The following is a 24,154-nucleotide window of genomic DNA, read 5'->3' on the forward strand; positions in this document are numbered from 1 at the left end:
ACGATCAACAGGAAGTGGTTCAAATTAACTATCATTTCCTATTTCAATTCTTGTTTCCAGGAATCAAAACAATAGGAGATATCAAGATACGGCTTTTTTAAATCAACTCAGGGTCGTAAGGAAATGTTCCTCCAAGAATTCAGCATCCCAAGAATATTTTCCACCAATTACTATTTAAAACAGAAGTAGCTGAAGTTAGCCAAGTTCGATTTCAACGTGTATTGCTACAAGTTTAATCTATGACTAAGAGTTTCGACTTGTTGCATATATTAGATGAGTTACCAGTACCAATACCAAAATAAAAGAAGTGAGTATCGTTTCACAGTGTGAAACGAAGATTTACAAACTATATGAATTCAATAGTGAAACTTGAAGTAGTGTTATCATCTGTCACAAAAGAAAATGCACGTTTTTCGGGGGATAGTATCTTTGTATCACCTCTCGATTTAATTAAATGTTTTAAAGGACCAATCCCTAACCATAAATCGATAAAACCTCTCCTTTTGCAGCTCAGACAAGATATGATAGAAATATCGTAAACCTTAATAGAAAGACAAAACAGCTACGTACTTTTACTTTTACTTTTACAATATTAGCAGTATATATTTACAGAGTAGAGAGTTTCTGCTACGTTATTCCGTAGTTTATTGGATCCGTACAGAACTAGCACCCAGATGCTATGTGAGCTTTGTGGTGAACAAATACCGTGTGCATGGGAGTTTCCGGGGTGGTCCCGCTTCCTCCCACTTTTTTCATTCCACCAATTCACCCCTTTTTATCATTCATACAGCCTGAGCCGTAGTTACCTAAAGAACGTATGACAAAGTCAAGTACTTGACCTACTAAGTAGAATTTGGTACGCTACCTTTAGACCACGGAGGCCAAAACCGTGAACTGGCGTGCTCATAAGATCAGTGCAATTTGTAGTTATGTTCAATTAGCAAGAAAAATACCAAATGATGTTACATGTTCCTGTATTCTTTATATCATAGTATGATACTACAAATATAACCAAATATAATGATGAAATAAATCACCAAGATGCCAGGGTCGATTAGGTGTTCCTGGAACGGTGGCTCAGTGATTGAGCGTTCACCACTGGTGGATGGGGTCCCTGGTTCGATCCCAGGTCTCGCCAAATGAAATTTGTGGTGGACAAACACCGTGTGTGGGGGTTCTAGACGTTCTCCTGTTTCCTCCCACTTTATTAATTTCACCATTTCATTTATTTCTCATCATCACCGTCTCCTTTAGCCTAGCCGGCATATCTGTGGGACGTAAAACTCAAATATTTCATTGGCATTGTTTTGTTTTCGTATTACTAGTAATAGCAGTAGTGATATTCGCTGTCGTATTAGTACAGTAATAAGTAGTAGCAGTAGTGGTAATAGTAACAGTAGTAGCAGTGGCAACAATAGTGGAATTAGCACTAGCATTCGTAATCGTAATAGTAATAATAATGTTAGCAGTAGTATTTGTAGTATTAGTATCACATACGGTGTAGAAGTTTTACATATCTTCTCTGTTACTCGTAATGCATTAATGAGTGTAGTATAAGACTTTTACGTCCATGAGCTGTATTATTGTATAATAAACATGGCTGGACAGAGCAAGCACAAATAACAAATAGACAGACAGTATAGGGATATAGAAAACAAACCTTGGGTAACTTTTCACACGATTTTCCCATTTGAGAAGGACAAATAGACATTGCAATATCATGACGACACATCTCTCATTTTGCATTGCATATTGAAGGATTGACTTGACTTATCAACTTGGTTGTTCTCACGCTGCTTACGCCCGGCCCGTTTAGAGCCCGGCTCGTTTGTGCCCGGCCAATTTAGGGTCCGGCCCGTTTGTGCCCGGCCCATTCTCTGCCCGGCTCGAGATTCAGGCCGGATCGGGTCGAGCCGGACACAGAATACAGATCCATCTGGGCCGTCTTCGGGCCTAGCTATGCAGGGCTCTGGTCTACAGACACACGGATAAAACCGTTCTATAAGACTTCCAGCATTTATGCACAGCATAGGTTTGAAGGTCATTTCTATATTAACTTCATGAATTAAAGGGAACTTGTATTCCTCGAAAGGCATTTGTTGGTTGCCAAACAACGTTGTACTGTGTAAGAAATGCTAGGGGTTGTTCTGTCCATGTGCGCCGCCTCCTTGGTGTTCTTTGGTTTCAGCACTCACACAAATAATCTTGTCAGGGCGTTACAGGCAAGATTTTTAGTTTCGAAACATAATAAACATAATAAAATAAATATTTATCGCTTGACACTATCAAAAAATAAAGAATTAAAACATAGAGATGGGAGTTAAAATTTCTAACCTCTATAGCATAATTGTTTGTTTCAAATGTGTTTGTGCAAAGGCAACCAAGGAACACACTAAATTAGTCACTTTATACTTTGTCCACAACAAAATCCTTGCAAGGGCGCGGTGGCTCAGTGGTAGAGCGTTCACCTCTGGTGCTTGGGGTCTCGGGTTCGATCACAGTCCCCGCCAAGGGAACCTTGTGGTGGACAAACACCGTGCTCGTGGGTTTTCTCGGGGTACTCCCGTTTCCTCCCACTTTCTTCATTCCACCATTTCATTCATCTCTCATCATCACCGTCTCCTTTAGCCTAACCGGCATAACCGTAGGGCGTAAGACTCAAAGATTTCAGTTTCAAAATCCTTGCAAGTTCTTTTTGCAATGCCATTAAAATTATTTTCTTTTATGATGATATTTTCATTTTAATTTGTATGAATGTACTATTTTTTTTTTAGTAACGTTTGATAATGTCACTGCCTCTTGCACTCATTCTGCATCATGTAAGTTGTTGAAAATATACACTAAATACCACGATTATATATGTTGGGAATATGCATTACAGTAATTAAACTTGAACCCGGGTTTAAACCTGTTTCTTTACGTTTAAGTCAGCCGTGTTACCGACTGAGCTAAAACAGTCCCAACTTATCCTTATATTACCAATATATATTACTTTATCACAGCACAGCCCTTTATGACAGTGTTCATAAAAGATTTTAACTAAAAAGAAATCAATCAAAAAAAATCGAGAATCCCCTGAAAACATATAACACGTCCCGCCATTTGTATGCATCCACATACATTTTGGAAAGTCGGCGCCGTTGGTTCTTTCTGTTGTGTTTGAAATCAGTGTTTCTTTCAGAAACTATGTTCCGGGGGGCACACTTTGTATTCCGGGGGCACTATTGATAACTTTCTATTTTTTTTTATTATATTATAGACGAAATATTTTGGTCTCTTCCGGGGGGGCACTCTCAGAACTCCGGGCGGGCAGTACCCCCTAAAAACACTTCTGGAAGAAACACTGTTTGAAATACACCTAATCTAATATAAATAAAATAAAATGTTTGTGTGTCTGTCTGTCTGTCTGTATATATGTATCTGTGTGCTGCCTGGACACCAGACAAGAGGACCGAGAGTTACCAAATTTTGAACTTGGGTACCTTGGCCCAGGTTCCAGATCAAGACGAAGCGGGTTTTTTTTAATCGAACCAAGAAGTCTCAGGAGACGTTTACAGGGACATGTAAAAGTAGTAGAAGATAACCGATATTAATGTCAAATCCAAAGTTTTCGCACTCGCTGAAATCAACGGTGATACTACTAATACAGGCGTTGACTTCCAAATACAGCCACCATGCGAATAATGGGTTTTTCTGATAGTTATTAATAAATGCAAGAAATAAATTATTAATAATAAATGGGAACAGATAGGAATGCATTTTGAAAGAAAGAAACGAAAGTGCAAACATACATAACCATGTCTGACTTTACATAATCTATCCTAAACCACGATCACTAATTTAACAAGAAGAAAGTAGACATTGGTAAATTAACTTCGGGGTCATTTTTCGCGAGGTAGTATTGCACATTTAAAATATGAATATTTAGGGATGCGCACGATTCGAGACATGTCTCAAATCTGGACTGGAATTCGAGTTCAGACACACTCTGTAAAATTCGAGACGAGTCAAAACAAACTTATTTCTCGACTCTAATTTTCGAGCCGAGACACGAGTCGAGTCGAGACTTTTCGTAAAAATCTCGACTCGACTCGAATGTCACGAAAATCTTTCTATAATTTTTAATAGTATTTTGAAGAAAGTATTCAGTCAGAAACAGCCTTGAAACCAATTCCAGTATTTATTACTTTAGAAGGGTACCGAACGCATAAACTTAATGGTTAATCTTTCGAAATCAAGATTTAATTTTCAGCTCAATTCAGTTAATTAAAACTAGTCGTGATATTTGATTGTACTTCAAATATAATAATAATAATAATAATAATAATAATAATAATAATAATAATAATAATAATAATAATAATAATAATAATAATGCTCTGGGGACATACACGTGAGCATGTATCTAGTATAGCTCGAGCAAGGCACAATGACGGCCGACGCGTATCGCACACTGCTTGCAGATTACGTACACCCCTTGATGACGACCATGTTTCCCAACGGTAGTGGCATTTTTCGACAAAATAATGTACCATGTCACAAGGCCAGGAGTGTGATGAAGTGGTTCGATAAATGTTCGACAATGTTCTATATCTGTTGACTGTGTGCGAATTACAAGGGGGATAAGGGAAATCCCCATTGGTAATACTATATATTCCTATAACCAAAGGAGATTCGCTCTCCATGTCAAAGAACTATGTGCTGTGTAATTAAAATGTATGAGTTGTTTTATCTGTTGTGTGTATGAAATAAATTATTAAAAAATGCAACAAATAAATTATTAACAACACATGTGATCAGATAGGAATGTATTTTGAAAAAAAAAAAAGAGAAAATAAACGGTAAACATACATAACCGTATTTAACTATACATAATCTGACTAAACTAACCGATGGTAACTAATCTAGAATAATGTAGGTAAGATGCAAGAAAGCAATTAATAATAATAATAAATATGAACATATAGAAATATATTTTGAAAGAACAATGCTCCCCAGAAGTAACCATGTAAATTTAGGATTTAGGATTTAGATTTTTGGGCTTTCGGCATCTGAGACAATTTAGCCCGTCACGTTCGAGGGATGACGTCTCTAGGCGAACACACTTTCCGGGGAAAGGGAAGGAGGAAAGGATTGGGGAAGAAAGGACGTGATCTGAAACCTAAGGTATCACCCTGGCATCTTCCTGGTGTGAATGTGGAAAACCAAGGAAAATCTCATTCAGGGTGACTGGCCTGAAAAACTTTTAATTTTTTCGACCGAGTGCCCCCACCAGGAATTGAACACGGGACCGCCTTTACGTAATCATATAAACGTATGTTGGTCTATTCCATTACATTGCGAATAGGCGAAATTGGAACAATGTTGCATTGGAGTCAGTCAATTAGTTCGAATAAAATCTGTTATTCATAGCACAATCCCTTCGAGGTCATTTCCAAGACCGGGGCAGTGACCCACATGGTCGAAAGTAGTGTTTCCACGAGATGAGACGAGAGAAGACTTCAAGCTGTCTCGTCTCGTCTCGTGGCAACACAAGAGCGGATGAGGCCCACAAAAAGGAGCTGTTATACAAAGTGGTTAAAATTACAGCTTTTAACCACTTTCTTTTGGTTATCAGCACAACACACAACACGACTACAATCTTCCAATCAGTGTTTCTTTCAGAAAAATGTTCCTGGGGGGTATATTTAGGATTCCAGGGTTACTGCTGGCATTATTCTATTATAGATGTATTATTTTGGTCTCCCCGTGGGAGGCACTCTCAGAGTTCCAGGGGGCAGCACTCCAAAAACATTTCTGGAAGAAACACTGCTTAAAACAACGACTACTTAGTTTCGACCACGGGCGCCCAAAGGGAGGGGTAAGAGGCCCGGCCCCCCTTGCTCACGAAAATATATGTGTAATATAGCAAACTACGTATATTAAATACCAGGTGTAATATAGCAATCAAGGAGATGACCCCCTTAAAAATTTCTTCGGGCGCCAATGGTTTCCAGTAATGAATTATTACGACAGGAATATTTGTCAATATCGTCGGTACAGTCGAAAGGCAAGCCTTCCCCACTTATTCTGAAATCCTTTTTTCAAAACCTCTGGCGCCACTTCAAAAAATAAGAAGGCCTAGGTGACTTTCTGATTTCAAAAATGACTTTGGTTCGGATAACATTATAAAACAATAAAAAGAAACTAAATTTTATTGTCAAACCAGCATCCTTTCAAACCCAGTACAGAAAAAGACCTACACGTTTCTGTCTTTGTTCGGAACGAGAAAACTCATGAAACAATGATTAGTTGCTGATGAAACTGGCATTAAGAGAACTTGCATTTCTATAAAGGATTTTTATACATAGATATAACCACCAGCCCTCGGAAAGAAATCTTCTGAAACACTGATCTCAAAGAATGGTTTAACAGTTTACTTGAATCTGGAACAGTATCAATAAATATTTAAACTTGAATCGGTTGGAAAATGGAAATGAAAGCTGTTTGTAAGAATCATTTAAAAAATAACTTTAGGTCTTCCTTGTTCTTTAAGGATAGTCCTCATTTGAAATAAATGCTGGTATACTTTCGAAGGCAATAATTTATTCCGAGTTAATAAATTTTTAAACAATTTCAGAAACTATCTTTGCATTTTTGAGACATGAGAAGATACAAGGCATTTCAAGAGACGTCTCGTCTCGTCTCGGAAACGAGACGGGACAAGTAGTCTGTCTCGTCTCATGTCTCGTATCAAAGGTTTCTGTCTCGTCTCGAGGCAACTAGTTGAAATAAAGAAAAAAATGAAATCTTTGAGTTTTACGTCCCACGATTATGCCGGTTAGGCTAAAGGAGACGGTGATGATGAGTAATGAATGAAATGGTGGAATGAACAAAGTGGGTGAACCCCGAGAAAACATACTCACACGGTGGTTGTCCACAACAAAGTTCACTTGTCGGGGACTGAGATCGAACCCGGGACCCCAAACACCACAGTTTTACGCTCTACCACTGAGCCACCGCGGCCCCAAGAAAGAAACAAATATGTAAAAATACATATATGAGTACACACACGGATAAAGTAGTCATACATGTATTTTAATCTTCTGACTACTTAACCCCGACTAATTTAAGATTGCAAGAAAGTAATTATTAACAAGAAATATAAACATATAGAAATGTATTTTGAAAGGGAAAAAAGCAAACCGTACCAGCCCTGTTATGAATCTGGGTTGCCCACTCAACAAGCAGACACCTTACCGAATTATCGGCGGCAGAACTTGCAATTTGTGGTTTCGAAAATTTATTTATACTGTGTGTATTACGTAACGACGCTACGGGATGTCATTACTAGTGCGACCATGTCATTCAAGACCCGTTTTGTAAATTGATTGAGGAAAAAAAGAGTGATTTCGTAAATCAACAAAACGGATCTTGTATATAGAGGGTGTAACTAAAAGGTACGGCAAAACTTCATGGGTGGATTCCTTATTGGTAGATAAGCAAAAAAGTTCAGATGACCATATGTCGGGAAATGCATCGTTCCAGAGTTACGGCCTTTCAGCCAACTAATGGTGTGAAATAGTCACATTCTGGTCGCTCCTTAATGTGTCTCCGCTTTCCGCTGATATGCATTTTATGAGTGTATCCCCAAGGAATGCCATCTCCAAAATGCTGATGGAAAAATCAAACAAAAACAAGTAATTACCCTCCCATGTCCACCGTGGTATCCCCACACATACATAAAATATACAGGGTTTGTCAAAAGTCCTTGTACACCTGCATAAGTTTGAAAATCGACGGGAAAAGTAAAAAGTGGTGATGGGAACAGAGGTTTGATGAGGGGCCGCAACTTTTGAAGTGTGTGTCATTCATGGCCGCCATCTTGAAATCCGCCATTTTGGAATCAAGTCATTTTTTAAATGGGAAGGGGGCGTATGACCCATAAAATAACACTAGCTTGAGCTCAGGAATTTAGTGGTGTAATTTGTTTTTCCTATCTAGTACAGTTTAGAAGTTATTGATGTTCATAAGTGGGAAATTACCTTGATACTGAATGCTACAACACATGTTCTACGTGTTGTCCATCCCGTGCAATGCACAACTGTAGTCACCGCAACCACTCTGACTGCACACGGAGGAGATGTCTCCTGAAATTTGGTCACAGGATTGTTGGATGCGTTCCTCCAGATGTCTCAAATCACGGATTGTCTCAGCATACACTATCTGCTTAAGATGTCCCCATAGATAAAAATCAAGGCGCGTTAAGTCAGGGGATCTGGGCGGCCACTCCACGGGCCCACGGCGACCAATTCACTTCCGTGGCAGTTGTTCATCCAACCATTGATGGACACCAAGTCTATAGTGTTGAGGGGTTCCATCGTGCTGAAAATAAGATGGGAAAATGCCGTCAGCGTTCAGTGTGGCAGGGAACACAAAGTCCTGCAACAGCATCAGATACTGTGGTGCAGTTAAGGTGTTGTAAATGAAAAATGGCCCAATGATGCGGGTGTCCCATATGCCACAACACACCATCACCTTCGCTGCACTATGTTCTCAACTCGGGTCAACCCTCGACTCGGTTCGGATTTGCGTCACACCAGTATCGATAATTATGTCGATTAACCACCCCGTTCAAAGTGAAATACGTCTCGTCACTGAACAGTATGCCCTTGACAAACGCAGGATCCCGTTCGTGTTGTTCAGTAGCCCACATGCACAGCTCCAACCGGCGATCAGGGTCATCCTCGTTCAATTCATGTTGCATGTGCAGCTTGTAAGGATGCCACTGATTGGCGTGCAATATCCGGACAACGGAGGATTGGCTTATTGGACATGCTAGGGACACACGACGGGTTCTTCGTTTAGGACTTTTCACAAACGACGCAACAACCGCCGTTGAAGTTTCCTCATTGTTGGCAGTCTTTGGTCGCCCACTACGTGCCCTATCTTGAACAGAGCCCGTCTCTCGGAATTTGGTGATCACGTGAGCCACTGTGCTGTGCGATACCGGTTCTCTGTCTGAGTGCCGTCGGTTGTAGTCAGCTGCTATTGTTTGGTAGCTACGTTCCACTGATATAAGGATGATTTCGATCTTCTGTTCACGTGTCAGACCTATTTTAGATCACCTGGAACAATGAGAATTGAGTCAGTATCAAGGTAATTTCCCACATTTGAACATTAATAACTTCTAAACTGTACAAGATAGAAAGAAATACACCACTAAATTTCTGAGCTCAAGCTAGTGTTATTTGATGTGACATACACCTTCTTCCCATTTAGAAAAATGACTTGAATCCAAAATGGCGGATTTCAAGATGGCGGCCATGAATGAATACACTAAAAAGTTGCGGCCCCTCATCAAACCTCTTTTCCCATCATCACGTTTTACTTTTTCCGTCGATTTTAAAACTTATGCAGGTGTCCAAAGACTTTTGACTCATCCTATATATATATAGGCGGAAAGCATCTTCCTTTAGAAATACATAGATACCAAAATATCTTCCTAGGTTAATTAGGGTCTGAGTTATTGAGATTTAACTTGAGTCACATTAAGGAGCGACTAGAATGTGACTATTTCCACCATTAGGCGGCTCAATGGCCGTAACTCTGTAATGATACATTTCCCGACATATGGTCATATGAACGATTTTGCTTGTCTACCCATAAGAAATCCACCGCTGAAATTTTGCCGTACCTTTTTGTAACACGCTGTATATATGTGTGTGTTGGTGAACAGTAAGTTCCCAAGAATATAGATTAATTCATTTTTGATTTTAATCTATACAACAAATGCTTTTTATGAAAGCAAGGAGCCTGCGAGTTAAAGATGGTTAAAGACCGTAAATAAAATTGAAGATCTGAATTGCAGAACATCCGAAGTCCACCGGAGTATTTTTTTAGAAGGAAGACAAAAAGAATGCTATTCTTGGAATGCTATTCTGTTTAGCTGAAATTATTTTGAATGTTTTAAAAAAGTTTTGATTTGGACTTACGTATTATGCAAGTGAATAGCACTGTAACATAGATGCTAAGATAAAAAACAGAAACGGAAAAATACGAAGAAAAAGAGTGGACTTGAGATGTTTTGTAATTCAGGTTTTCAATTCAAACTTCAAATGGAACTGGGGTCAGTCAGACAATGGCTGACTTAACACTTTGATAATAGCGGGTGTAATGGCTGATTTAAGAACACAATTGATATGGCCTGTGTAGCTAAGTAGACTCCCACCCTTCCCCCTCAACATTGGATACGGAAACGGAAAACTTATTTACAATTTGATTGTTGATTCCAGTATATTTCAAACATCACTTCTCGGAATCTGGGCCTGTGATATGTCGATATATCGCTATCATCGATATCTATATTATCATATATCAACATTCGATATCACAAATATATGGACATGATTATATCATTCTAAATTTTCGATATCGATATTCGGGGATTGGGGAGGCGAGGTATAAAGGTCCCCTAAGACTTGTGATGGATGAAGAAATTAAACTTACTTTTTGCAAGATTGTTTTCTAATCATAATATCTTTATTACCAAACATTGCAATGTAAATACATCCACTTGCAAATTTGCAATATTATATGATGTAGTTTCTTAGGCGCCAGAACCTTTTTGTTCCCTGAAAAAAAAAATCACGTGCAAAAGCAAGTACTTCGAACTTTGAACTAGAATTTACCATAAGAAAGTTTTTTGCTTCTCTCTCTTGGAGACTTCCATCCCTTTTGGCCTTTGGGACCGCTAATTGACAAAAGGTGCACACATGATTGCCATATGCATTCATGCTCTGAAGCAGAGTCAGAGATTTAGAAAAGGAAACGACTTTTTAATAATAATAATAATAATAATAATAATAATAATAATAATAATAATAATAATAATAATAATTATTATTATTATTATTATTATTATTATTATTATTATTATTATTATTATTATTATTATTATTATTATTAAAATGGGGTTTACAACTAGGGTCCCGTCTCTTTATCTTGCATGGGAGGGCCGCAAGTCTGCTACGCCACTGGTGTCCCCTATTCTGTGTTTGTCTCTTTTTCGTTTCGTGTAGATATTTGTTTTTGTGCTGTTAGGCTTTTATATGAAACTTTTATATTATGTAACTTTTTCTTTTTATGAGTTTCTTTTTTGAGTTGGGTGGGGGGAAAGAAAGAAATGTTTCTTCTGATATCTGTTTCTTACCATTCATCTTGTTTGAATTGATTAAGTAAGTCATTTTGTAACTTTTGATGTCATCCAACTCCTTCACAATAATAAAATTGTCACTCTTAACAATTTGTTTTATTCCCTTATTTGCAGTTTGCCACACTGATATATTTGTGACAAATTTGAGGTTTAGTCCAACGCCTTTCGAATTCGCAACCAACCAAAGCGCTGAGCTTTTTGGGTTGCCTGCTATTGCAGGAAAAGGAGAATTGCAGGTGGTAATGCACTTTTGGAGTCGTGTATACATTGTTCGAAGCTCTTCATTTCGAAGCACTATAATGCTTTCAAGTGTTCAATGCTCCCTTTCTCTCTATATATATCATCGAGAATCGAACCCTGACCAAAGTGATAGTAAAACATAAGTAACAACCATAAAAATAAATTTAAAAAATACAGCATCACATTATTATTATTATTTTGGGAGTGAAAGTGAAGCAGACAACTAACCTTGATTGTAGCTTCGCTAACTTATGAAATAAAGACTTTACACAAAATTCTACTTAGGTAGGGAGCTGGGACCGAATTTGGTACTTCATGATTTTAAAGTTGAACTAGTCCTTGCATGAAAAAAAAAAAGAATTTCACTTCGTTTTCACGACAGAAAGGATCGAATTAATTTCATGTCTTAAAATGTGTAATGTTTTCTCATCGAGGATCGAACCAGCAGGACACGGGAATCAAACGCAAGACCTGAGAATCAAACGCAAGATCTGTACTTCACGACCATTGAATTGAATTAATCCTTGCATGAAAAAAAAAGAATTTCACGTATATAGCACATCGTTTCACGACAGAAAGGAACGAAATAATTAATTTATTGTCTTGAAATATTTAATGCTCTTTCACTAAGAATCGAACTATAGTAAAATAATATATTTGTCTTTATTTTTTAGTCTTTGTCTTTAAAAAAAAGAATAAAGTTATAAAATGTATTTATTCATAGTTGTTTCGTGTGTGATAAAGAAACCAGATTCTACAAACAGACACAGACAGTCATACATATATATATATATATATATACAGCGTCAAAGAAATGTGTTTTCCCAGTATCTTTTTTTTTCTTTGTCTGTTGCTTCGTATTCAAGAGAAAAGAAGATTAGCTTATCGAAAAGCAAAACACTGACCTACCTACCGCTTTATCAACCAAGCGATGATAAGAAAACGTTGCATTGAAGTGACAAAATATCAGTGAACATCGGCTGACGTTTGTCTGTCTGTCTGTAGCATATGCTAGGAAGATGAATAGACCAATAAGTCATTGTGTCCCCATAAATTTAGGAAAGGGAGCCGACATAAGACTGGTAATTAGGATATATGTATATCACTAGTAACGGAACTTCTTGGTTTATTTTTAATAATAATAATAATAATAATAATAATAATAATAATAATAATAATAATAATAATAATAATAACTTCCAATTTTAAGTTTCATGGATATATTGACTAGACTGAAGAAGACGGTGATGATGAGAAATGAATGAAATGATAGAATGAAGAAAGTGGGAGGAAACGAAAGTACACCGAAAAAAACCCACGCACGTGTTGTTTGTCCAACACAGAAAGTTCACTTGACTGAGGGAGCAGGGGGTTTGAAACCAGGTCCCCCCTCAAACACCGGAGGTGAACGCTGTACCATTCAATCAACGTACACTCAAAAAGTGGGAGGAAACGGAAGAACTCCGAAGGAAATCCACGCATACGGTGTTTGTCTACCATAAAATTCATTTGTTGAAAGCAAAAGTTGAACACGGGGAAGGAGGGCTTCATGTTCAACTCGGGACCTATGCACAAAAGATGAACGCTCTTGTTCACCAGAAATTTCACTTGTTGTTAGCTAGGATCGAATTAGGGATCCCAATGCACCAGAAATATTCGTTCGAGTCAAATCATAGTTTTACGTCCAATTTTTATGTCTGTTAAACTAGTAATTTTGTCTACTAGAAAGTTCGCTTGTCTAGGCTGGATTACAACCTGGATACACCATACATCAAAGATGAGCGCTGTACCATTGATCCACTAGGGTCCCCCACCTGTGATGAGAGAGAGAGAGAGGTCAAATCATAGTTTGACAAGAGAGCCAAAGAGAAAACTCTTAGATACAATGTTGTCTAGCACGTAAAGTGAATTTTACGTTCCACGATTATGACTGTTAAACTAGTGATTTTGAAAAGACGGAACTTTATGATGTGAATGATGTAATAATAATCATAACTTGTGTGTCTTAAATTTTTGATAATATGTCTACTTGTTTCTCCGTTTGTCTATGTATCTGTAGTACGTGGAGTACGTGGAGTGCTGTGTTTTAGCAAATGAAAATAGTATAATCTGTGTGGGTGGGACAAGTGAAAAGTGAGTTTTACGTCCTACGGTTACGTCTACTAGGCTAATGAAGGAGAGGTGATAATGAAAAAATGAATGAAATGATGTAATGAAGAAAGTGGAAGGAAACTGGTGAACTCCGAAGGGAAATCCACGCATACGATGTTTGTCCACCACAAAGTTCATAGGGCACGAACTGGGATCGAATCAGGGACCCAAGCACTTGAGGTGAACGCTCTACCACTGAGCCACCGTGCCCTCTGGAACGTAAAAATGAAATGATAAGGACGGTTTTCCGGGGACAGTCAATAGCATCTTTTCGTTAAGTTGTAAAGGAAGCAGGGAATTTGTGGTCGCTAAAATTAATGACAAGTATATAGAAAAAAAGACATGTGATTTGAACACGGGACCTCATGCACCAGAGGTGAACACTCTACCACTGACACACTGAAGTTAATTTCATAATTTTCTAATGTTAATAAGAGTGAAATCTAACTTTAAAAACACATACATAAGTCAACGAACTGAGAGAGTTTCTGTATCTGCACTGTCTACTTGGAAAGAGCAGAAAAAATAAGATAACAGAACATGTTTTGTATTTCAATGTTGTTCTCCAGCTGTCGCGTCAACATTATCTTAGGTCATGGTTTCAGACAACACGAAGCGAAGATATGTATGTGTGTGTGTGTGTTTTAGGTAATATTCAAACAGTGTTTGAGATCTAAAACTTGACAAAACTAGTGTTGCCTATTCATCTCGGATGTCGTTACCTATGTACACATGATGTTGATTGATTTTTGAGTTTAACGTTCCGTTCAGCAGCGAGGCTATATGCACCACAAAGTCCACACGGCGAGAGTTAGGATCGAACCAGGGACCCCAATCACCGGAGGTGAACGCTTTACCACTGACCCACAACACCCCACGATTGCAACATGGGCACAAATCTTCAAGTTAAAACAATTGTCTATTCTCAAATAAGAGAACATTTCTCCATTTCTTTAAGTTGATCTAGGAAGTTGAACTTTGTACAGTTTTCTCCATATTATAGTCTAAGCTGTATGTGATATTACTTTAAAAGGACGAAAGTAGTTAAAATATTCCCTATTATTATCATCAATTTCTTTTAAAATGCTCAGAATCCCGTCATAGAATTCGTATACTAGCTATGTACACAGGCGTGCATCAAGAATTTTTTTGTTGGGAGAGGTCCAAGCTTTGGGCGACGGGGCTCAAACACTACAAGCCTCTGTGTAGTATTGAACGCGTATTATTCTGCACTCGAAAAGACAATAAGTACTATCTAAGTGTATATCTTTCTGTCTGTCTATCTGTATGATGAGCATAATCGTGGTACGTTAAACTGAAATATTTTCTTACATTTCGAACGTAAGAAATATGTGAAAGTTTGTGTGTGTGGTTCAGTGATAAAGCAACGACGTATTCTTTCAGATGAATACTTAGTATAGTAGAGCATTGTTCCGCAACCCCAGTGCATGCGGTCCCTAGTTCGATCTCCGATCAAGTAAGCTTATAATTTTTTATTATTAATTACCGCTCACTGTGGTCGACTTCCGAACATAGTGTCCGTGAGTTTTCATGGTCTACTCATACATTCTCATTCTACTAAGTATTCATTCATTCATTCATTTATCTTAATCATTCGTCTTCCTCAACATAATGAGCATAATCGTAGTACGTTAAACTGAAATATTTTCTTACGTTTCGAACGTAAGAAATATGTGAAAGTTTGTGTGTGGTTCAGTGATAAAGCAATGACTTATTCCTTCAGATGAATACTTAGTATAGTAGAGCATTGTTCCGTAACCCAGTGCATGCGGTCCCTAGTTCGATCTCCGATCAAATAAGCTTATAATTTTTTATTACTAATTGTCGTGCACTGTGACAAAGTGCATGCAGCCCCCTAGTTTCATCTCCGAACATCGTGTCCATGAGTTTCATGATCTACTCATACATTCTCATTCTACTAAGTATTCATTCATTCATTTGTCTTAATCATCCAACTCCTTCAGCATAATTGGCATAGTCGTGGTACGTTAAACTGATTTGAACGCACCTCTAAATTGAGTTTTCGTATATGCTACGGAATAAGAACATCATATTGTGTTAAGTAATAGTTTTCGCAATCATTGAGACATCATGCCCTTTGTAAGAGAGAGAGAGAGAGAGAGAGAGATGAAATATTTTTAGTTTAACGTTCCGCCTAACAGAATTTCTTCGTATTTCCACTCTTCAGTGAAAATCAACGTTCCCATTTTCTTTTAACATAACATGTTTTTTTGAAGGTACATTAGTGACAATACTACGCGTCTTGGATGTTTCTGTTTCATTTCGAATTTGAAAAAATATACTTGTCGATTTGCGACTTACGTCTTTTCGTACCGAAAAGTTTCTCCATTCGTTGGCAAATAAATCTAAAAATAATAATTTTTTCTTCACGAACTATGAGAATTGTCTGAAACAAAAAGAGATGTGTTTATGCCCTTATTATTATTATACTGAACACCTAACATTAACATCATCATCATCATCATCAGCCTCGGAGAAACATGAATCTAGCAAATTCCGAACTCGTTATCTTTCTTTTTTTAGAGTAATTAACTGAAGGTGTGATGATTGCCAAATCTGAGTCATTGATCGCTATTAAGTTCCAGCACTTGCTTTGTACAGGATGCATACCAAGAAGCTTCAGCATTTGAAAAACGAAGTAGTGATTGTAAATCCTTTACCACTGAGCCACCATACTCCTCAAACCTAAAATGTAATAGGTTTGTACATCATGTAAAGACCCCTCGGAGCCCCACAAATATACCCTTTCTCGGTAAAAGGACATATGATTAAGACGAAAAAATATTAGTTGATAGAATGACAATGTGAATAAACGTTATATCACTGAGTCATCATGCATCCCGAAATCCATTGAATTTATGAGTAGAAGAACAATACACGTACTAGAAAGAAAAGATACATGTTCTTCTAACCTGACATAATTGCTTTAGAAAAATAACAAACATAAAAATAAAAAATACAGGAATGAACAAAGTAGAAGTAAACAGGAGAGCTAATGCTCACAGTTTTTTGTTTACCACAATTCCCTATTAACATGAACTTGCATCAGAAGTAATCACTCTACCCATGTCCTTATCCACAGGGATGACGAGCGCCCCTAAAATTATTACGGTAGGCTTGCAAATGAACTAAAATATGATTGAATTGGGTCTTTCCTAACTTCTACTGCCCATCTCCCTACATTTGGGGCTGACTGTTGCCAATCTACCATTAGGACTCAACCATTGATCCATCATGACTGTTAAAAAATTAAATTGTGATTATTCATCACTCTTTTACAAAAAGTTACGAATACCGTCAGCGAACTTTCCATTGTGATAATACCAAGGAGACAGGAGGCTAATGAGGTAATGCTTAAAATTACTAATATTTGTCGAACATGTGAGCCATGATTAGCAACCAAAAATTGGCATGTTCATGCTCCCTTTTAGAAAATTTTGTTCCAACTGGACCTGATTCAAAACGTTAGTGGTTATATTAGATAGTATTTGCAAAGATGTGATGTGCACAAGAGTAACATGTAATCGTTTCTTAGAAAATTAATTACTTTTCAAAACGAATGTCTAACATTAAAAATGAATCGAATGACTTCATTAAAAGATTGAAATCTATTGTACACGTTCACCATCATCATCTTTAAACATCGCAAGTTTACTTTAAAAAAAAAAAAAAAAAGAATGAACTACATACGTGTGAAGATAAATATTAAACCAAGACATTCATCAACAAAAATGAGAAGTGTTAACGTGATGTTCTGATGTAATGCTGAACAACAAAAGATAGCATATATCTAAAGAAACACTGACCTATCCTATATACAGAAGGAGTAGCAATGTAATATTCTGCGATATAATACATGATGCATTTTTATATAACTCTGCACATGTCGACATCAGATCCGCAATTTGAATTACTAGCGAAAAAGGTTGCATCACGTAATGGCCAATAAGTTTTGATCTATATTTGATGGAGATACAGTAGCATCATTATTACGTATAGTCATATAATCTTCCTGTACACACGAGGAAGAAAGTATTCTTCAGTTGACAAATTTTCTTTTTCGCATTAATTCGTGAACAAATGAATTAATCTGTTTTCACGTTATCTTTGGAATAGTTATAATTTGATAACTTGTCAAGTCGGTACTGTAATAGGAAAAGAAATTTTCTCAACTGCCTGTATGGGCGCTAAATGATTACCCGCGAAGATGTATTGCTTTTTAAGACAAATAAGAAAAGGTAATTCAGATGACGAATTACAATAGTCTTGTGTTTTTGAACAAATCTGAGAAAGTGGTTAGATCTAGCAATGTAGTATTCTGTGATATAATACATGATGCATTTTACATAACTCTACACATGTTGACATCAGGTCCACAATTTGAAAATGAAATGAAATGAAATCTTTGAGTTTTACGTCCCATGGTTATGCCGGTTAGGCTAAAGGAGACGGTGATAATGAGTAATGAATGAAATGGTGGAATGAAGAAAGTGGGAGGAAACGGGAGAACCCCGAGAAAACCCACGCACGCGGTGTTTGTCCACCACAAAGTTCAGGCCACAATTTGAATTACACTATTAAAGATGTACCTAGACTAATATTCGATTAATCGAATCTGTAACTGTAACTGACCACTTACACTTCGAAAAATTGCACAAATCTGAAATTTTCAGATGAACCTTTAATGCGAAAAAAAGTTGCATCACGTAATGGTCAACAAGTTTTGATAAGTGATGACACTACGGATAAAAAAATATCTATATCCTCCTAACTCTAGCAATTCCCGAAAGTCACTGCTAACAGGTGTAATATAAATCAAAAATCATCGCTGATAATGGGCTTGCGTGTACAAATTTCTAATTTCAATATCGTTTTTTCTAAAATATATTGGATCTTGGATCAAGTTATCACAAACTTTTTTGAACGTACCTATGTTTTTGTATCATCTCGAATTTGAAAATGTACTTATCGAATTGAGACTTGCCTCTTTTTGTATTGAGAAGTTTCTCTCGTTTTGTTGACAATACTAGTTACCCTAGTAATAGTATTTTGAGGTTTCAGCTTTAGATCTTCATAATAAATCTTTCAATCCCCCTTCATTTGTACATTTTGTTTCTACTTTTATATTTTTGTAGTTATTAGATAAAACATAAAATGTGAACGTGATTTAAAAACAAAGATAGAGTAGGAATGTTGAAAGAAGCATTTAAATAAGAAATAACCTATCTTGTGAATCTTTGAATAAGAAGTTAGAAACATAAACTCTACTCACGCACACACGATATTTGTACACCACAAAGTTCACTTCATGGGAACTGTAATTAAAATCGAACCCGTACACATCATTTGAGGTACAATTCATGTTCATTCCTGTTCTTTGTTTACTGTAATGAAAAGGTATGTTCTAGGTCAGATCACCACCAATCCTTAATATTCCGAATTTTCTGTAAATTTTGTCTAATGTGGACATCTTGCTCATCAAAAACTTGGGCGAACTAGTATTGCTCATAAGTCTCGGATGTGTGTGAATTAGTAATGCTCATAAATCTCCGATGTTTCTGTATTGTCTTGAGTTTGAAAATACATCGTGTTCGTGCAATTACTATATCAATTTAAAGGTTTTATATATGCCACATGTGACATTAAAACAGTGTCTGAGGACTAAAACTTCAGTGAACTAGTATTGTCTATGAGTCTCGGATGTTTCTGTTTCATTTCGAATTTGAAAAAAATGTACTTATCGATTTGCGACTTATCTCTTTTTCGTACCGAAAAGTTTCTCGAATCGTGTCATATTTTGTCAGACAGTGAAGATAGGAACAAAGGAATCACTGGATGGATTATTTTACAGAGAGGAATTACAACCTGTGACGTTATCAAAGATATAGATATTCTATGCTTGGTCGTCCTTCTACCTTTCTCTCTATCAACACGGATTTAATAAAAAAAAGTCGTGAGGAATACTAAAAGTATTTCACATTATTGCTTATATTTCTTATGGTTTTCCTTTTCCAGTCTAATAAGGCCATGATTCCAAAACGACTTAAAATGAGCTGAAGGAGCGAGCCATTTATGAAACTCGACTCGACTCGAAACTCGACCTGAAATCAGTAACTCGACTCGAAACTCTACTCGAGAAAATTACATTTGACTCGACTCACGCCTATCCCTAAGATTTACGCATGTAACCTACGATTTTACGTACGCTACATAGTTTTTTCGTTATGGCATCAAGTCTGTATATAATTGGTTCATATTGAGCCTCAAAGTCTTTCAAAATCCTCAACTTCAGTCCATATAATGGAAATTTAATCCATTTTGAGAAATGATGGATAATGTTGCGTGTTGTGTGTCATCTTCTTTTTTGTCCATTGACTTATAGAGGATTTATTTTTCTTTCTTCTTTGAAATGAACTGAAATGTTAATAATTTATTCTACTAATATCTTCTTAAAATATTCCTTACTTAATAAAAACTAAATTTTGGTAGATCTACATCAGTTGTCTGAAAAGCATTGTCCTTTGAAGTTCAAAATTTGAGAATACACTTGTGATTTGAAAATAACGCAATGAAACTTCAAATACAAGTGATCTGCCATTTTTCCGGTAACAGAATTAACCTGTAACTGTTGAACAAGTATTTCAAACTTGTGAGTTGCATGTGGCCCTTGAATCATTTCTTTGTGACCCTCGGTTCACCTTCAGAAAACAAGAAAGAAGTACTCGTATATATATATATATATATAATGACCCAAAAGTAGATATACAGCACCGTACTGATCAGCTTATGGAATTTTTATTTACTTATTGCAACCCATACATACAATATATTGACTTAGTTTCTTCATTATTTGCTTTTAATTCCTTTTCACTTATGCCTAAACTCGGAATAGACCGAAGCATATAAATTCATTATCTTAATAAATTAAAATGTCATACTTGATCAATGCAGGTATGTATACCTACTTTGGGTCACGTTGTGATACGTTCAAAGATAGTTCACATAGACAATGTTCTTAAATCAACTTCATATGGCTTAAACCAGCGTCAATTTGCTGTTTTCTTGGAAGATTTTGCATAAATATTCTAGGTTTCCCTATCGCAGAGAAGTGTGCTCGGTATCCTGTGCTCCACGGGTCTGAAAAGTTCCTAGAACTTGAGAGATGGAATTAGCAATTTTCTTCAAATCAAAGAACAAAGCACAAACTTACTGACAGATTCTTTGTGGTTACAATATGTTTCTTTCATGGCAGATGATATTACGAAATATTTGTCACATTTTAATTTGAAACTTTAAGGAAAAAACATAATTACTGCAAACATTACGTAAATAAAACGTTAGAACACAAGTTGCAGCTCTGGGAGAAACTGTTACAAAAAGAAGGCTTCATACATTTACCAATTTGTGTTAAGTATGAAACAAGTACAAGGCACTTGCTTTGTACAGGTTGCATACCAAGAAGCTTCAGTATTCGAAAAATGAATTCAAAGAAAGATTCCGCGATATCAAAGATTAGCTCTCCCTGTATTCTGCTTCTTTCTGAACTGACATTAAGGAATGATCAACTCTCAGTCCTTTCGCGTGGGAGGCGCAGGTTCGATTCCCGTCGGGAGCTCATGTGGTTCGGATTCCACGTTAATCAGTAGGGCCACGACTCATATAGCCTCACTGCCAAACGGGACGTTAAACTCAAAATCAACTAATATATGCCACATGTAACATTAAAACAGTGTCTGAGGACTAAAACTTGAGTGAACTAGTATTGTCTATGAGTCTCGGATGTTTCTGTTTCATTTCGAATTTGAAAAAAATGTACTTGTCGATTTATATCAAACGAATCTACTCCCCAAAATTAATAATAATAATAATAATAATAATAATAATAATAATAATAATAATAATAATAATATTCAAACGGTGAATTTGGTACATAACTTTTCACAAATTAAGATCTCCTGCTCTAAGTGATTCTACCTAAGGAACGTCTGAGATGATTTTTCGTTTCTTTTACCTTTATTAAAATGTAAAACTTCCAAACAAATGTACAAGATTAAATCTAAACCTAATAGCTCTTTTTTTAATTAGTTTTTTTATTGGTGAATGAATTCAAATACGATTTTTAATACAACGTAAAATATTAGTGAACTAATGAATGATACATAATCGGAAATGTATAAAATATATCACTTTCACTAAAATCACTACACTGAAAAAAAATATTATTTTCTTTTCATAATAATGAATTCAAATACGATTTTTGCATACAACGTAAAATATTACTCACTAATGAATGATACATTTTTCAGAAATGTATAAAATATATCACTTTAATAAAATCACTAGACTCAAACATATGTTTTCTTTCTTTGCGTGTTTCATTTCACTATTCGTATAGTAAACTTGATAATGTATATAATTCTCAGACAGTTAGATATCCTCTTGTCACTCAATTTACGTCATAAAAATATATATCACTTTTCACTAAAATCACTACACTGAAAAATATTTTTTCTTCTTCTTTTTTTTATCAACACATATCCATCTCATCGATGTCATCCACAGGTTGGGTATCAGTTTCCCCCACCATGATTGTGTTTGAATTCTGTCAAATAATTCATCCCTGATTCCTTCTATAATTTTTTGTTTACATAATACTTTCATTTCCAATTTTAATCTTTTATCATCAATGTTTATATCACCGTCCTTCTTCAAAGCCGAAGATACATTCGGAAAACTATTGTTCATTTCACTAATAATATTTTGTTCATTTACACACGTATGAATTGCCTCAAGTCCAGTACATGCAAGACATTGCGATTTCTCGCGACCCCGGAAACACACAAATCCACCAAGATGGGAGAAATTTTAGGGAAAAAGGATGAGAATGAAGAATAAGTCGATAATCATGTACATGTTCATACACTTACGATGCGTTCAACTCTGTGAATTCAATATCGTGCATGCTATGTCCCGTTAAATTAATCTTTTTTTTTTCCTTTGTATATTAAACAAACGTTTCCACTTTGCAAATATGTTAATAAAGCGCCATTATCTGCTTCTACTTTTTCAGTAAATCGTCCTGGTAGAATCACTTTTTGTCCTGCTTCAAAAGTCACACAAACCTTCTTTCCATATACGGTTGTAATTAATTTGCAATCTACAATACGATAGGTTTTATTAATTTCTAAGTCTTGTAATTTTGTAAAAGATACTAACGACGCTGCATTAAGTTTGGTTAATAAATTCATTGACGATGCCATCTTTAACTAATGAATAATATGTTCACTCTCGAAGACGTATTCTATATGTATGACCATTAAATCACCTTGTCCTCATTATCTTAAGAATTCGCAGGATACCTTTCTTATCTCTCGATGGAAATAATAATAATAAAGGACTCTCCTGCGTGAGACACAAAACTTAATACATTCACACAGGATTGAAAATTTTCAAGCTCATCGATTTTCCTTAACATTGTGTGAGAACATGATGTCTTAAGAAATCCCACGAACAAAGATCATTTCTTTGATCACATAGGAAGTAAATCGTAAACGAAATAAGCTGAATTGCATAAATAATGAAATTTGCAACTAAGTAAGTTAACGAATAGTGTAATGAGAGAATTTACTTATCATGGGTGCAAAAGATTTATTACACTAATTTTACAACTAAACAAGGGCTAATGCTATATCCATACATATCAATTATTTATTAACTTGAGAAAGGCCTACGACTCGAATATGTGGGAAACAAAATTTGAAATACCGAAAAAAGTTATTTAAACTAATTAACATATATTTAAATGAATCTAAAAGTAATAAATTTTTCTTCACGAACTTTGAGATTGGTCTGAAACAGAGAGAGATGTGTTGACGCCCTTATTATTATACTGAGCATCTAGGCTAGTAACACATGAAGGCAAAATTTGTATGTGATGTCTTGTACTTCCAAGTCGAGTTGCCATATTACACGATTTAACGGATATCTTCCAATTAAAGCCTTAATTTACAACAGTGAAAACAGAATGAATCCTTTTTCTATGACTTTTATAAGGAGATCTGTCCGACATTGGATCTCATCATAAATTTTTGTAAAAGTATTGTCGATCTTGCTTCTCGATGTATTCTATCTCGTCTCGAGAATGAACTATATCATGAGGGACGTACCCTCGCCACAGAATTAAGATTTCTTGTTCAAAGTAATTCTACTTAAGGAACGTCTAAGACGATTTTTCATTTCTTTTATTTTTTATTAAAATGTAAATCTCCAAACCTAACCATAAGAACAGAAACACGACTAAATGTAGAATGTTACACATGTTGATTGGGAAAACAATTGTGTGCAACGATAAAGATGAAATCTTTCAGTTTAACGTCCCACGAATATCTCTTTTAGGCTAAGATGAAAGGATGATTAAGGTATTTTAAATGAAATGATATTATGAGATGAAGCGGAAATACCACATGAGAATCAACGAACACGATGTTGTCCATCACAAATTTATTTATTTAATGTCCTACGATTATG

The 24,154-nt window shown here is 36.1% G+C and overlaps 1 protein-coding gene across 1 annotated transcript in view; it reads left to right on the top strand.

Annotated features, from left to right (window-relative positions):
- Window positions 1-24,154, top strand: part of LOC145683726 (uncharacterized) — a 211,046-nt gene that overhangs the window by 158,368 nt on the left and 28,524 nt on the right. The gene's annotated exons all lie outside the window — the stretch shown is intronic.

The sequence above is a fragment of the Thermobia domestica genome, chromosome 4 (genome assembly GCF_964235325.1).
Source record: "Thermobia domestica chromosome 4, izTheDome1.hap1.1, whole genome shotgun sequence".
Taxonomy (NCBI): domain Eukaryota; kingdom Metazoa; phylum Arthropoda; class Insecta; order Zygentoma; family Lepismatidae; genus Thermobia; species Thermobia domestica.